The sequence below is a fragment of the Canis lupus genome, chromosome 5 (assembly GCF_011100685.1).
Source record: "Canis lupus familiaris isolate Mischka breed German Shepherd chromosome 5, alternate assembly UU_Cfam_GSD_1.0, whole genome shotgun sequence".
NCBI classification, from domain to species: Eukaryota; Metazoa; Chordata; class Mammalia; order Carnivora; family Canidae; genus Canis; species Canis lupus.
This window is the reverse complement of record NC_049226.1, coordinates 66,709,830-66,724,982: the sequence shown is the minus strand read 5'-3', so window position 1 is coordinate 66,724,982 and position 15,153 is coordinate 66,709,830. Positions and strand designations below refer to the sequence as shown.

Below are 15,153 nucleotides of genomic sequence, written 5' to 3'. Positions count from 1 at the left end.
TCCAGTGAGGATTGGTCTCCAACGAAGCGTCGGGTGGCAGATGATCTTTGAGCAGCTACTAAAACAGGCTCTGGGTCCCCGGAGGGTAAAAGAGATGATGTATGTAAGGTGCTGACATGGCATCTGGCTGGTTTTCGGATCGCAATGTTATCTGTCATGTGTGTGTCATTTATCATTAGATCGTCAGCTCCTTGGGGATTTGGAGACTAACTTACAACATATCGGCCATTATCCCAGTTAACGGGAGGGGCAGAAATTGAATTCTGTAGTAAAAAGTTTTGCAGTAAAAGGGTCGCTATTGTGTGAGGATTTGGTGGCTGAACGGATTCTAATCAAGGATTCATTTTTATCATTATTTTCCTTTTTTATTATTAATACTTAAAATTGAAGAAAAACCCCACAACTACCTAAACCAACTTCTGATATCATCACATCATATTGAAAGTGTATTTATGTTAAATTTTAAAAATTTTCCCACTATTTGCCAAAATAGAATAAGCAAACATAACACGTGTGAGTTTTAGAAGGTGGCTGCGTTACTTTTCACGAAGGAGGAGATGACACACATCAGGGAAAGAAAATGTCTTTTTTTTTAATTAAAAATTTAATTTTTTAATTTATTCATGAGAGACAGAGAGAGAGAGAGGCAGACACACAGGCAGAGAGAGAAGCAGGCTCCATGCAGGGAGCCCGATGTGGGACTCAATCCAGGGGCTCCAGGATCACACCCTGAGCTCAACCGCTGAGCCACCCAGGTGTCCCAGGGAAAGAAAGGGTCTTAATGAACACCGAGGATCTTGGAATGAGCTTTGGGGGCCCCGAGGTCTGCATGTGAGACCATGCGGCGGGACATCTGTAAGTTCTCCTGGTGGCCACGTCTGCTTCATAGGGTCACAGGGCGCGGCGAATCACAAGGTCACTTCTACTAAAAACATCTCGGCACCGAGTCATTCTCCAGGAATGTGGCTGTGCTCGGTGGGAAAGCAGAGTGAGCGGGCGCTGGGTCCAAGCTACAGGGTTTGCAGTGGGCAGGACCCCTCGGTTTCTCTGGGCAATCTCACCTAAGAGTGGCTTTGCTTTCTGGGGAGGGTGGACACGCATCCCAGACAGACGGGGCTCAGGGAGGGCTGGCGTGGAACCTCACTGCAGACCCTGCGGGAGGAAGGCAGCAGGGGCCGTCGCTGACATGCCAGGCACTGCCATGGGCAGCGTCTCCCTGGATGCCCATGGTGGCACCTGAAGGTGGGTGCGTTGGCACATCCATCCACAGGTGCAGGCCCAGGTGTGCAGCAGCGAGGCAGCTCCTCCCAGCTGTGGGGCTGAGCCTCAACTCCAGCCGGGGAGGACCCAGAGGATGTCCTCCTGGCTCAGCCCCAACTCCAGCCAAGGACAACCTGGAGGACTTCCTCCTGGCTCAGGGAAGATGTGGCCCTGCAGGCAGGCAGTGCCCCTTCCCGTCTTTGTCGGGCGACAGCTGTCCCCGCTTCTTTGAGGACTGCCATGTTTATGGGGCGTGTAGTTTAGAAATTTCTTTCTCTCCGCCACTCCCTCTTTGAAAGAGCACAGAGACTCTGTGCAGAAGGGATGCCCTGAGTGCATCTCTCCATGCAAGCCGTGGCAACCAGGGTCCAGAAACATCCTCCAAAGAAGCATCGCTGGCAGGTAGCAACGGTAGAGGGAGGATTTTCACCTGTGGGGCTGACTGCAGAACAAAACTTTCACGGAGGAAAGGGCAGACTCAGAGGGAATATTTCAATTTCAGCGAGAAAATCCATTCATTTTTACCTCCTTAGGTTGATGGATTTGTCCACTGAAACCCATTCGAAATATACATACATTTATACATTTTAAAGCGACATTTTGTTTATTTAGAGTTAAAATAAACCTCGGTAAATATTTTTGTGCTCTCCTTTTACCCTGCCACAAATAAAATATAATGAGCTCGACGTTTAGATAATCCTCTGATTTTTCTCAGCAGACATTTTAGATAAAAGACAAAGAGTTTCTTATTTTTGGGTTCATAAAACATTCTACATTTATGGCTTCATTTTTCTGAAATTCAGATCAAAGACTGGCTGTGAAATTTTACTGTCCCACTGCTCACGGGTCTGTTGACTTAGTGCATACTTCAAAAATCCCTTCTTCCCTCTAGACCCTCTGACCACCTCCTTTTTTAAAAGGATATTTGCATTTGATACTATTCAGGACCTTCGAGATGTGGATTGACAGCATGAGGTGGGGGGTAGCTGAAACAACATTTTCCCGGGCTCTAATTAAAAGAATTAACCGTATTCATGGTGAGGCCCTCCCTGCAAGCCCTGTGTTCTCGGATGGGATGCTCCTGTGCTAAAGGCAAGCGGAGTGCCCATTCTCAGCCTGCGATCCCCCCCATGCCGGCTCCCTGGATGCCTTTACGATCTTTGTTTATATTAATCCCCAAAGAACTAAGCTTCATTTCATTTTATTTGGGAGAGAAATCCAGCAGAGAAAAGTTCAGGAGACCCAAATGTTTCCATAATTGCTGTGAGTTCTGAATGTATTTCAGGCTGACAGCTGAGATAAAATGCCCCTTGTGGTCTGGTGTCGGGAGTCATTTTGCAGAGCCGTGTGTGGGAAATGGAGCTGGGGCTGTACGGGGTGGGTCGGCTCCGGGAGGCCGGGGAGGCCAGAGCTCGCTCGCAGACATGCGGTGAAGGGGCCCCGCCTGTCCCTTTAAATTGCCCCACGACCGACCAGTTCAGGCCGCGGTGGCACTCACTCCTCAGATGAGCAACAGCAGTGCTGGAAACAAATTTGCGGAGAAGTGACTGGGAGGAGGGCAGGCCCTTGTGTACCTCTGATGTCGTGTTTCTTAAATTGCCCCTCATTTTCTTTTTCCACCCACTTGGATAATTCCTGCTTTCAGCGGTGACGGAAATGAACAGGAGCCAGAGTACTACGAGCTATTCCCAGGATGACTGCAGCGAGACCGCAGGCCAAACCGTGGATGTGTCATGAGAAAGGCCTGGTCTTGCACCATGCTCCCGCTCCGAGGCTTCTGGAAGCTTGGGGAGCTGGGTTCTGCTTCTGCCCCCAGCGACAAGGTAGCCGTACCCCAGGTCTGCTCTCTGGTGTGATCTCGGCCTCTCTTTTCCCCCATCTAAAGAACGGGCCTATTTGATCTTGGGCCTTTTTATCAGTCCAAAACCTCTGCAAAAAATTTCAAAAAGTTTGTGAAATGCTTGGGAAGAGATCCACGGAGCAAGAGCTGTCCGAGATGGCTTGTCCCCTAGGAGCTCAGAGGCTAAGTGATCACGCACCACAACTCATCCAGTTTTCTTGAAAGCCATTCCTAGATGGCGTTTAGCTTGGGTGGGGGGGATTTTCAGGAAGTACATTGTATGAATGATGGTTCTCAAGGTTTTTGGTCTCAGAACCCCCTTATAACCTTAAAAGTTACCAAGAGCCCCAGAGTTTGGTCTGGGTGGGTTATATCTATTAGCATCCGATGTATTAGAGTTTCAAACTGAGAAAGATCTAGAGTATTAATGTATTCAAAAATGACAGTAATAAACCCATAACCTAAGTAATTCACTTAAAAAAATTTTTTTTAAGTTTTATTTATTGGGGCACCTGGGTGGCTCAGCGGTAGAGTGTCTGGCTTTGGCTCAGGGTATGATCCTGGGGTCCTGGGATAGAGTCCTGGATCAGGCTCCCTGCATGGAGCCTCCTTCTCCCTCTGCCTATGTCTCTGCCTCTCTGTATGTGTGTCTCATGAATAAATAAATAAAATCCTTTAAAAAGTTTTATTTATTTAAGTAGTCTTTACACCCAGTGTGGGACTTGAACTCATGACCCCAAGATCAAGAGTCACATGCTCTTCTGAATGAACCAGACAGGCGCCCATAAATACTCCATTTGTAAAGGAAAAATAATAGTATGTTCCAAAAGAAGAAAATCAGTAAGAAGAGAGGCATTATTTTACACTTTAGCAAATCTCTTTAATGGCTTGTATAATAGAAGACGGGCTCAGCTCTTATGTCTGCTTCTGACGTCCATCTCTCGCCATATTTTGACTGAAGTGTAGGAAGAAGGTCAGCTCTCCTCAGATGCATATGGAGTTAGAGAACAGAGGAGCACCTGGATAAGTGTTTCCAGATCATTGTAGCTTTGCCTCTTTGATACTATCCCAAAATTCAACCAGTGGCAGTGTCTCGAAGCTTAGCTACGATACTGAATCCAAAATCATACGGAACAACCGTGCATTCTCTGCGACGATAGAGTCCTTTGGTGTGTCTGGCACCCTGAGTGCACTGCTTATCCATAGATAATTTCATAACATCACCTGCTGGTTACTTAGAAAATTCGGATGTTCCAAATGTGGATGCCTTTGCTGATACGGTATTTTAAACATCACGTCGATTAACATCACCACAAATATCACAAGAAAAGTCTTTAAGAATTAGGAAGCTGTCAACCTTGCAGTGGTGAATATACAGTTTCCAAAACTCTAATTTTTACCTGAAAGTTCACATGTCGTCGTTGGCAGCAAAGTGTCAGGTTGTTTTCCTTGAAGTTACGGCAGGCTCACTTTGTTCATTTCAGGAAGATGCTTGCTGGTCATGCAAGTCTGAATAACGACCGTCTGTTGTGGTATTCCACGAAAAAAGAAAAGGCTTATTCAGCTCATAACTTAGACAACTGCACCTGTGCTTTTCCTTGAGTCTCCATTGTGCTTTAGTCTCAGGACCGCATACGTCGGTGGACCGCACTTTGAGAAACACTACCTAGAACATAACTCATTTGGGTGCTTATTTTAAATACACCCGACTTTCCAATTTACAGACGGGTAGTATGCATTGCATTGACTGGGTATGGTGCCAAGCACATGAGATTCAGTTGATGCCACTAGATCTGGGGAGTACCTACTATGTGTCCTAGGCACTTGGGAAACAGGTCAACAAACAGTCTGAGACAGAAAATGAGGCTTACGGTTCTCCCTCTCAGCGACTGGGGTCCACAGGAGGGGAATTTGCAGAATGACAGAGCCGGCACTTCCGGAGCTCCCTCTGTGGGCCACGTACTGTGCGCTGGCACCTTCATTTACTTCTTAATACCCACCGCCCTGCTTCCCTCCCTCCATCTGCACGCCTGCCCACTTAGCTGTGCGTATTGAGCACCTGCTGTGTGCTGGCATGGGCTGGCATCCGCTTGGGGGCTTCCTGTCTGGCATCTGTCCCTCTCAGGGTTTGGGCGAGTTGTGGCTAGACACACACGAGGAAGTCAGGGGATGTCATGAGAGCTGTGGAAGGGAGGTTCCTGAGCGCAGAGGCGGCTGCTCCGCAGACGCCCAGGCTCAGGTGGAGAAGTGCAGACGAGAAGGTGTGGCCAGGTGAAGAAGGTTCTGGGCAGAGGCAGGAAGCAGCCTGGTGTGGTTGAGGAGCAAGGGTGGAGGAGGCTGGACAGGCCATAGGGGAGAGCCCACTCGCACTTCGTGGGCAGTGGTGCACGTCTCACTTCTCATTAAGAAGGATCGAGAACCATCTGGTTCTGCGCAGGAACCTGGGAGGACTGTAGAGACCCTTGCTGCTTTGCTGGGTGGAGAACAGGCGGCAGCAGGGGAGCAGCTGGGCAGGAGATTGGCTGAAGGCTGGGGGGTGGCTCGAGGGCAGGTGTCGAATCCGAGGGCGAGGGGGTGGTGAGGGCTAGGGTGCTGGCAGCCAGAGAAGAGATCCCATGGGCCCTCCAGAGAGCCACAGTGCTTCGTCTGATCTCCCACCATCAGAGGGAGGCTTTGTATGGCCACTTTATGAAAACAGCCAGTTCCTGTTCAGAGTTTGGATGATTTGCCCAAGGGCCCCCAGGTCACACCAGGAGAGCCTGAGCCAGCTCTCACCCACTGGCCTTCATGGGCCCTGTTGGGTGATGTCCACACTGTGGGCAAGTATCAACTCACACCATCCCCCAGGAGCCCTACAAGGTGGAAGCTGTAACCATCACCCCATGTTACAGGTGAAAGACCCCATGTTACAGGTGAGAAACCCAGAGGCAACGTCACTCTCCCGGGACACCCACGCTGGCTTCATGCTCAGGCCCATGCCCCCAGCTCTGCACACACTGCCTCACTGCTGCCAGCCCTGAGAAGCCGAAGCCACCTCGTCGGTTTGACGGGGCCCGCTGAGCTGCCAGGCTGGTTTTGGTGTGAACATCAGGATGCCTCCCCGGCGGAGGATTTATTCACTGGCTCTTCATCAACTCTAGGAGACAACAAAACTGACTCTGAGTCTCACCGAACTGCCTTAAAAAGCAATATCCTTTCTCCTGAATTCAGAGACTCATCCTGTGTGTCAGGAGAGGGGGGAGGGTGGTGCAAGGGTAAGCTTGGGGTGGGGAGGATCCACGAGTCCCCCGAAGATCCACGAGTCCCCCGAAGGCTGTGTGCCAAAGGTGGTGTCTGTGTGCATTTGTGTTTTGGGGGGAGGGGGCCCCAGAAGAAGGCTGTGCCCTCATGGTGATTCAGACACCCGTGGCCTAAATGGTGTCCTAGAGCTGTCAACCTCCACTGGTTGATGTCGGGCAGAGGGAAGTGTTCAAGCATCTTCTTGGAGAAGGTCGGTCAGAAAACCCTGCCGTGGAGGAACAGAAGCAGCCTTGGATAGGGAATGTGTTCCCAACTAGCCAGATGAAGGTCCAGCCGCCCCGGGTGAGTCAGCTTTCATCCTGGGCTTCATCTGGTGCCCCGTCTCAAAGCCGCACGGTGGTGGCTGTTCAGCAATCTTCATCGATGGAATGATTGGGCCCGTGTTGTTCTTATTTTCCAGCCGAGTGCTCACCCCTTGGGGTTCGGTCTGTGCCTGTGGTCTTTGAGGCAGAGGTGGACCTGGCATTTGGGCTGTTTTTCTCATCTTCTCTGTGGATGCTGGTTAGCCCTGAACCCACCCTGTCTACACACTTAATGTGGTGTCTCCTCGCTGCAACCTGCGGAAGACATAATCCAGAAATCCTGCCGTTGTCTGGTCCACAGAAAGGAAGACGGTCTTTCTCAGGCGGACAGTCTCAGAGTGCGTCGCACTGTTCAGACAGGCAGGCTCCACGGGCGTGATGCCCGGAGGAAGGGTCAGCTCCTTACTTGACTTCCTGAAGAGCTTGCTTGGAAGTGTGATTTTATTAATTCGTTTGCACAGCTCTATTGAGCTCTGCCATGGTCTCGGCACTGTGAGTTAATCCAGAGAAGTCTCAGACCCTTGTCCTTGAGCACTCGTGAATCTACTGTGAATTTATTTAATCAACGTTTCTTTGCTGTCAGGGTTTCCACAGATTAAAAAAAGAAAGCCAGAGAGCTGATTCATTATCCTGAATATTTCACCCCGAACCTGCTTTCTATCAAATCATCTGTGTGTCCTAATCTACAAAAGTATGTATGTTAATGCTTTTCTTTTTCAGAGGGTGTTTGTGAACTTTCAAGGGAAAAAAAAAAAAAAGAACTTGGAAAAATGAATAGCCATTTCAGGAATTTCCAGAGTAAATGAGGCTTTGAGCAGAGCTTATGATCACTGTGCATAATTCATTAAAAACAAATCACTCTGCAAAACTGGGGAAACCAACATTCTCAGACTGTGTCTGTGCCATGTGGCGGCCATTCAATCCACACTGCTGCTAATGAAGCTCTTTATATAAATTTGAGAGTAAACAGATTCGGACAACTTTATTTGCTGGGAAAGCAGCAGTGAGAATCCTTGCCCAAATCACACAGGCCCTTAAAATGTGGTCTGGACAAAATTGGCCTTCTAAAGACGTGTGTGTGCACGTGCGCATGTGTGCGTGAGCTTGTGTGCATCGTGTAGAATTATTTTGCTTTATTACAGGGCTTTGGGAACACAAGCCCAGTGTTTTCAATAACTAATCTATTTCCAATAGGGGGCAAGTTAAGGAAACAAGAGCAGCCCCCATACCGAGTGCTCTGCAGGCAGATGACAGCTCGGCGAGCACCTTTCGATGCCTTGTGTGCCATCATCTCTGCACACCTGCCAGGTCCGCAACCGACACTGAGAGAGGCGCACGCACTCCCCATGTGTCCCATGTCCCGTAAGTAGCAGAATGAGGACTTTGAGTCCAAAGCATGTGCTCTTAATCCCTGCACTTCATTCATAGGTCTGGAAGATTCTCAACACTGAGAATATATCCCTGTTCTACCCACTTGAATGTAAGCATCTCCGGTGAGTGAGGGAGGAGGAACTTGACACATGTGTTCTGGGATAGTTTGCCTTTTGTTAGGTAGGCACGATATTTTAAAACATCTTGCTGTTTCCTATTCTTTTTCTGCTTGTTGGTTTTGTTGAAAAGTTACCTGATAGGAGACAATCGATTGAAGTTTAGAATTCTGGTTCAAAGTATTCCGGTTACCATGGTTCCGGGTGGTCAATGCTGTCTACACCGCGGCTCCCGTCTGCCGCTGGACAGGATGCTGACTCCTGACTCCTCGACTGGCGTGGAAATGCTGCCTAGGCCTAGATGTTAAAATAAGCTACCACAAGCTCTGTAAGAAGCAATAGCAATGACTGAATTTTACCCCAGAGCACAGCCCGCAGCTGATCCGTCAGGAATTCATGGGGTGATCCCAAGGTGGAGCAGAGGACCGGTGTCCATGGATGGCCACAGGGCAGCTCAGCCCAGCTCCTGGGAAAGTTCTCCCAGAGAGTGCTGCCGCCTGGGGTCTTGTTATTCCTTTGTTGACTTAGGTGTTTCCTCTGGAGTTTGAGGGTGGTCGCTTCGGGGGCAGCCCCTCATTGTGTTCACTACGGAAGGTGGCCCCAGGCACTCCGGCGTCTTCTCTGAAGGGGTGTCCACGCGAGGCCCGTGGACAAGCTGTTGGTCCGGCAGAGCCACGTCGGCTCACTGTTTCCCCCTGTGGTCTGGATTCCTGTAGGAACCTTTGACTCTTCTCATGCTTTTCCACCTTATTTACTTGGGGAAGAAGTACAGAACACATGAATATTCTGAACTGTTTCCAGAATGATTACACTCGCTGGCGGGCGATCCTTTCACGTTTCTACCACATGGAACGCCATCTGGTCACCGCCTCCCCCCCCCACCGCCGCCCACTGTGGCCTTTTTGGGGGCGATCAGGAGGGGAGCACAGAGACCGTGTACATTTCAACACAGCAAATTTGATTCCAACAAGGGAAGGGCCAAGGGCCTCCGGACCTTCTACGATTGCCTCTTTATTTTTCTGGACCATGCTGAAGTCGGCCTGGCCACATTTCTGTTCTCTGGTGCTGTGGGCTGGTTGGCGCTGGCCCTGGTCAGAAGGAGAACAGAAAAATCCTCGGGGAAAGTACAGGATGTGACAGAAAACGGAGCTGGTGAATCAGGGGTGGGCTGGTCTCCATTGTGTCAAAAGTGCAAGAGTTCTTGAAGGTTGTGGGCAGGAAATGGCGTTGCTGAGTCAGTGGAGAGGGCCTGGCTCCGTGAGTCAGGACCCATGGACAGACACACCTTGGGGCTTGGATGTAGACGCAACCCCAGACAAGGTTACAGCCGGGTTAATAAGAAAGGGGACCTGTAAACCTGTGGAGTCTTATGAAGGAATATGTCCCGAACTTTAGGCTTTTCAGAGAAAATAAGATCTTGAGATGCAGTTTCGGGTGGGTACCCTGGGAGCAGACTCTGGGACGAGATTAGCGTGAAGGGATGTATTGGGGAAGTTCTCAGGGAGGACAGGGGAGGAGGGAGGCGGAAGTGTGAGAAAGGAGGGGAGCCAGGCGAGGGTGAGGCCCACGCACAGCCTTAGCTGCCAGCGTTGGTGGCCCGGCAGCCAGGGGGTGCACAGCGGGCAGGGGGCCGGAGGGCACTGTGTTGTGCCAGAGCCAGCTCGCCAGGGATCGAAACCGCAGGCGCTGTGCTTCCCAACTCCATGCTGAGTGACGGCCATGGGCTTAGCTTGAAATCAAACATGTGGGAATATTTACACCATGGAAATTGGCAATTGCTACAATTCGGGCCTTTTCTCTTTTTTTGAGAGTCTGTTGTTGCGTGCCTCCCAGCCTGGGTGGACCTGACACTGTCCGGTACAGGCGCACACAGCAGATACTTCTGAGTGTTTCCCACATGTCAGGCACTGTTCTGGGCATTTTCTTTTTTTTTTTTTCTCTAGTTTTTTTTTTTAAGATTTAAAAAAAATTTTTTTTAATTTTTTATTTATTTATGATAGTCACACACACAGAGAGAGAGAGAGAGGCAGAGACACAGGCAGAGGGAGAAGCAGGCTCCATGCACCGGGAGCCCGACGTGGGATTCGATCCCGGGTCTCCAGGATCGTGCTCTGGGCCAAAGGCAGGCACTAAACCGCTGCGCCACCCAGGGTTCCCTTTTTTTAAGATTTTATTTATTAATTCATGAAAGACAGAGGGAGGGGGAGCGGGGCAGAGACACAGGCACAGGGAGAAGCAGGCTCCATGCAGGGAGCCTGGCGGACTTGATCCTGGGTCTCCAGGATCATGCCCTGGACTGAAGGCAGCGCTAAACCACTGAGCCACCCGGGCTGCCCATGTTCTGGGCATTTTCACACTTTAGCTCATTTTATTCCCACAGGGACCCCTAGAAAGAGGACTATATTTCATCCCCATTCACAAACAAGGCACAGACAGGTCCGGGCTTTTATAAAAATAAGTCAGGCAGTTATTTGGTGGCAGAGCCGCAGCCGAAGCATCCTGGTCTGAGTTTATGGCCTTACACGTGCAATGTTCAACAGCGCAAAACATGCAAGTTTGTACCACATACCAAACGCTCTCTTTGACAGAGTACACAATGACATGGCATTCTTTCTAACTCTACACATAATTGCAAATGATGATATTTGGAAATTACCAGAATGCCCACATGTAGGAGATCTGTTGGAATGACCTATGGTACCTTCACGTGGTGAAGCACTGCGCAGCTGTAAAAAGGAATAAGAAAGTCGGATATGAACTTATGTGTGGCAATATCCAGGGTAGAGCATTAAGGGGGGGAGTCACCGAAGTGCAAAACGGAATGTACAACACACTATATTTTGCACCTAATATATATTTATTATGCATGCGTATATTTCTTATACACATATATAGATGCATGCATGTGCATGTGTGTGTATACATACATTATTATATATATAATATTTCTTCCCCCTCCCAAAATACAGGAAGGACAGACCAGAAATAACTAAGGAGGTTGATTCCCTCCAGGGTGTGGGAGTGAGAGAATGGATAGGGATGGAGTGAACCATCCAAGTGTACATTTTTGAAATTGTTTTGATTTTTGGAACTAAGTTAATGTTCATATTTTACTGTTTAAAAGATTAAATCCATAGGATGGGGGGCATGTCTGCGAGGGAGTATGTACGTCTGCTGGTGTGGGCACCTCTTTGGCACGTGTGGTCTTCACACGTTGCTTACAGATGTGCCTGAGGTCTGGATCCCTCTGGAGGAAGCCCCAGCGCAGAGCCTGGGACGCGCTCCCTGGTGGATGGCAGCATGAATGCCACAGGGTCGGCAGTGAGCTGCTGGGATTGCTGTGTGCCAAGAAAAAGTTCTCACTGCTCAGATTCGGGGGTGCTTGGAAAAGACGGGAAACCATTCCAACCTGACGGCATTGAGAGAAGACTCCCCAGGTGGCAGCAGACAGCTCTTAGAGGAAGGGGACCCCCAGTGGCCGCACTCCTCTAGTGAACTGCCTTGTTGTGACCCCCAAAGCAGGGGTCAGGGGGCTGTGATGATGGGTTTTAGGTAGAGACGTGTTGTTCAGCTTTTGTTCCAATCCGGGTTTATTGTCCCCATCTTGTGCCAGACCCTCCCTCGTGGGGCCGAGGACGAGCTACAGACGGAGCCAAGCAAACCAGCAGATAAGAGAATGTGAAACCAGACTGAGCTGCGCTCCCGCTCTCAGCCGCCCCGCCAGGCTGTGGATTTCATGAGAACAGGCTCTCTCTTGAGGTTTGTGCTAATTCCTTTTCCCAACTGTGCTGGGAATACCATCAAACAGCTGTGCTGGTGTGGTCCAGGGTGTCTGCATCTATCCTGACAGCCACCGGAAACCATGCACGTCCATGGACACAGGGTGGACGTTTTGGGAATCTGCAGCCTTGTGGAATCTGAGCTCCGTAGTTAGGGAGGGGTTGCGTTGCTCGGTTTTCTGGCTCATTCTTGGGACTGGTTCTGATCTCGCATTCCTGCGTCATACGGGTAAGAGTCACCTTCTCGTCTAATGTAGAGGAAGAGGGTCATTTAGTGCAGACAAGAGCCCTGTGTTCCTGTCCCGATTTCCTTCATGTCCAAGCTGTGTGACCTTGGATAGATCACTTTCCTTCTCTGAACTCTGGATGATAAAATGAAAATACTGATGCCCACCTGGACAATAATGAATTGCACAACCCCACTGTGCAGAGGAGGCACCAGAGGCCGAGCCTCCACCCACGGTTGCACAGCAGGTAGGCAGAGGAGCCAGGTGCGCCTGCACCCCCATGCCCACTGGCCTTCTCACCCCATCAGGGTGGCTGGAGCTCTCCTTGCTCACCCTTACATTGTTTAGAGTCTGTAAACCCGCTAATCCCCGACCACGTGTCGTTCCCAGACAGTTAACGGGTCTTGCTTCAGAGCTCAAGCCAGAAGGCTGGCTCCCCCCTCCGTTCATGTAGTGTCCAAATTTCTAATTTACTGGGGGAAGCCCAGCGCATCCCCTCCAGCCTTGATAACTAGAGCCGGCGGAAAGGCGAAAGGGTCTTGGAATGTATTTTCAGATGGAAGGAGAAGGGACATCAGTCTCCCTGGGGAGATCTCAGGCGAGCTGGTTCCTGCTCACCACTCCAGCACCTGGGAGGCAGTTAACCTTCACTGGATAAACCTGGAATTCTAAACCCAGCACAGAGCTGGGACAGCTGGGGAGGTGTGGGCAGAGGCAGGGAGAGGCACCCCACGGTTGAGCCTAAGGTGCTGATGGGGAAACGATGGGGCCTCTTTAAGCAAACAGCTTATCTTTGGGTCTTAACTTAAATCCCTGCTGAATGTTCAGGACAGAAATCAGGTTCACCCACCAGAAGTCTGATTTATTATTATCATGGCAGATACTGGAAACTCCCACCGAGCGGCTGTGTCCATGCTCTGCGGCGTGTCGGCATCAATCCCACGACTGTTGGCCACGTTAGGAGGTGGTGGTCCATGGCAACAGCACCAGACTCCGTCAGCCTCGGCCTCCCAGGCACTCGATCATCCCATCCAGAGCCTTCTGAAAGGAGAGCTTCCATCAGGGGCCCCTGGCGTGAATGGGGACCATCTCCAGCCAGTCAGAGCTGCATGGGGCATCGGCACCCAGAAAGCACCCCATGAACGTCACCTCTGGCTCTGTCCTCCTGTTCCCAATGCCGGGTCCTTCTGGACACCTTACAGCTACCAAAGTTGTTTTGCTCTGGCGGGTGACACAAAGAGGGAGGACTGCTGTTATTTCTGGGAGCAGAGGTCCATCAGCCCTGGAATGTAGAAATATCCCATTTTATTTCTGTGTCGCAGATGTGGTGCTGGACACCCCACGGGTGTGTGTGGGGGTTGCTAGCTGTTTCAGGGGCACTTCCCAGCCGGTGCACCCGCGGGGGGCCAGCGCGGCCCCTGTCCTCCTCCAGGCTCCACCGTGAGGCTCTCTCCACCACCATCTTTGAAACCACCCGTCCTTTTCAGGAAAAAGGAAAAAAAAAATCAAACCAGCAAAATGCAGTAGTCTGACATTCCAAGAAACCCCAGAAGGAGGAATGCAGAAAGTCAAATGTGCTGGGCCCCTTCCAGGGGCCACTCCGGGGAGGCGGGGGATCGCAGGGCTAGCGGCCGGCCCCCCAACACTGACATTTTCCTACAATGTTCTTAGGTCCGGTTTGTGTTGCTTTCTGTCTCCACAACAATTACCAAGATTTATTTTTTATTGCTCTGGTTAACTGTGCCAGGACCACACTTCCTTTTTCTTCTTAAAGGAACAGCCGTATGCACAGTGGGGCCTAGGAAGTGAGCATTCTCGATCGCAAACATGAGCATAAACAAGGCTGCACATCTCCTCTGGCTTCTGGTTCTTCTCTGCCCGGCAGATGGGCTCACCCGGAGACGTGGCCGCGGTCCCCAGGCGAGGCGGCGTTGTTAAACTTGTCCTCCCCGCGGGGTTCCCCAGGGCACCCACTGGGAGCTGGGAAGGCACTCAGTTCCTGACATCAGGGGCCCGCATTTCTTGTGTGCCAATGAGGATGACATCAAGGGTGCATCTTTCTCAGAGTTGATGTGGTTTTGCAAGACGAGGGTTCAGAGATGAAGTGTCCCTGTGTGGTGTCCAGGTGGTCTTTCCTGGGAAGACCTTTGCCATGAAGGCAAAGGGCCCTGGGGTTGCCACGTGGAGATGTGGGGCTATTCCAGCCAGGTGACACCAGCGTCATGACCAGGGTGTCATTCCTGTGCCTCCAGGTTCAGGTCATGTGGCCTGAAGATTCCCCTTCCTCTCTGAGCCCCAGTTACATCGCTGCAAAGCATCTGCCTCCCTGGGCTGCCCTGAGGATCCCCCGGGACCAGGGGTGGGGAGGGGCTTGCACCTGGAGTCCTGCCTGCAGCTGGCTGTCTAATGGCCCCACCCTGGCATGGAGAGATGCTCCTGGATTACCTGGGTGGGGCCACTGTAAGTAGAGGGTCCTCATAAGCAGACACGGGAGGTCACAGAGAAGTGACGCCCGAAACAGAGGTTACAGCAATGTACGGCCACCTGCCACCTGCCACCCTCCACGGACTGTAGGCGGCCTCTGGGTGCTGGAGGGCAAGGGGACGCACACTCCCCGGAACTCTCAGAGGAGGCGCTCTGCTGACACCTCGACTGGAGCCCGTGAGCCCTGTCAGGCTTCCGGCCCCAGGCTGTGAGAGAAGAAATCTGTGTTGTTTTAAGCCGAGGAGGTTGTGGCCACTTGATGCAGTGGACACAGGAAGTAATCTGGCGTCTAGAGCCACCATCACCACGCCCAACAGGGTCCGCGAGGAGAGGACTCCACACTGTCTCCCCTCCCCACCTGTCCCCCCAGGGTACATGTTGGCCTCCAGTGCCCTGAGGCTGCCGTTCATTCATTCATTCATTCATTCATTCACTCACTCATTCATTCATTCATCCTGAGCTCCCAGGGCCTGC

At 51.0% G+C, this 15,153-nt stretch overlaps 1 long non-coding RNA gene across 2 annotated transcripts; it reads left to right on the top strand.

The window, feature by feature from the left end:
• Positions 1–8,389: 8,389 nt before the first annotated feature.
• Positions 8,390–13,714, top strand: LOC111096007. Of its 2 annotated transcripts, none has more exons than XR_005359947.1 (3): positions 8,390–9,341; positions 11,803–11,948; positions 13,076–13,714. It is a non-coding gene; the product is annotated as an uncharacterized LOC111096007 (long non-coding RNA). The 2 variants fall into 2 exon arrangements; XR_005359948.1 differs by having other exon boundaries at positions 8,390–9,352.
• Positions 13,715–15,153: the final 1,439 nt, after the last annotated feature.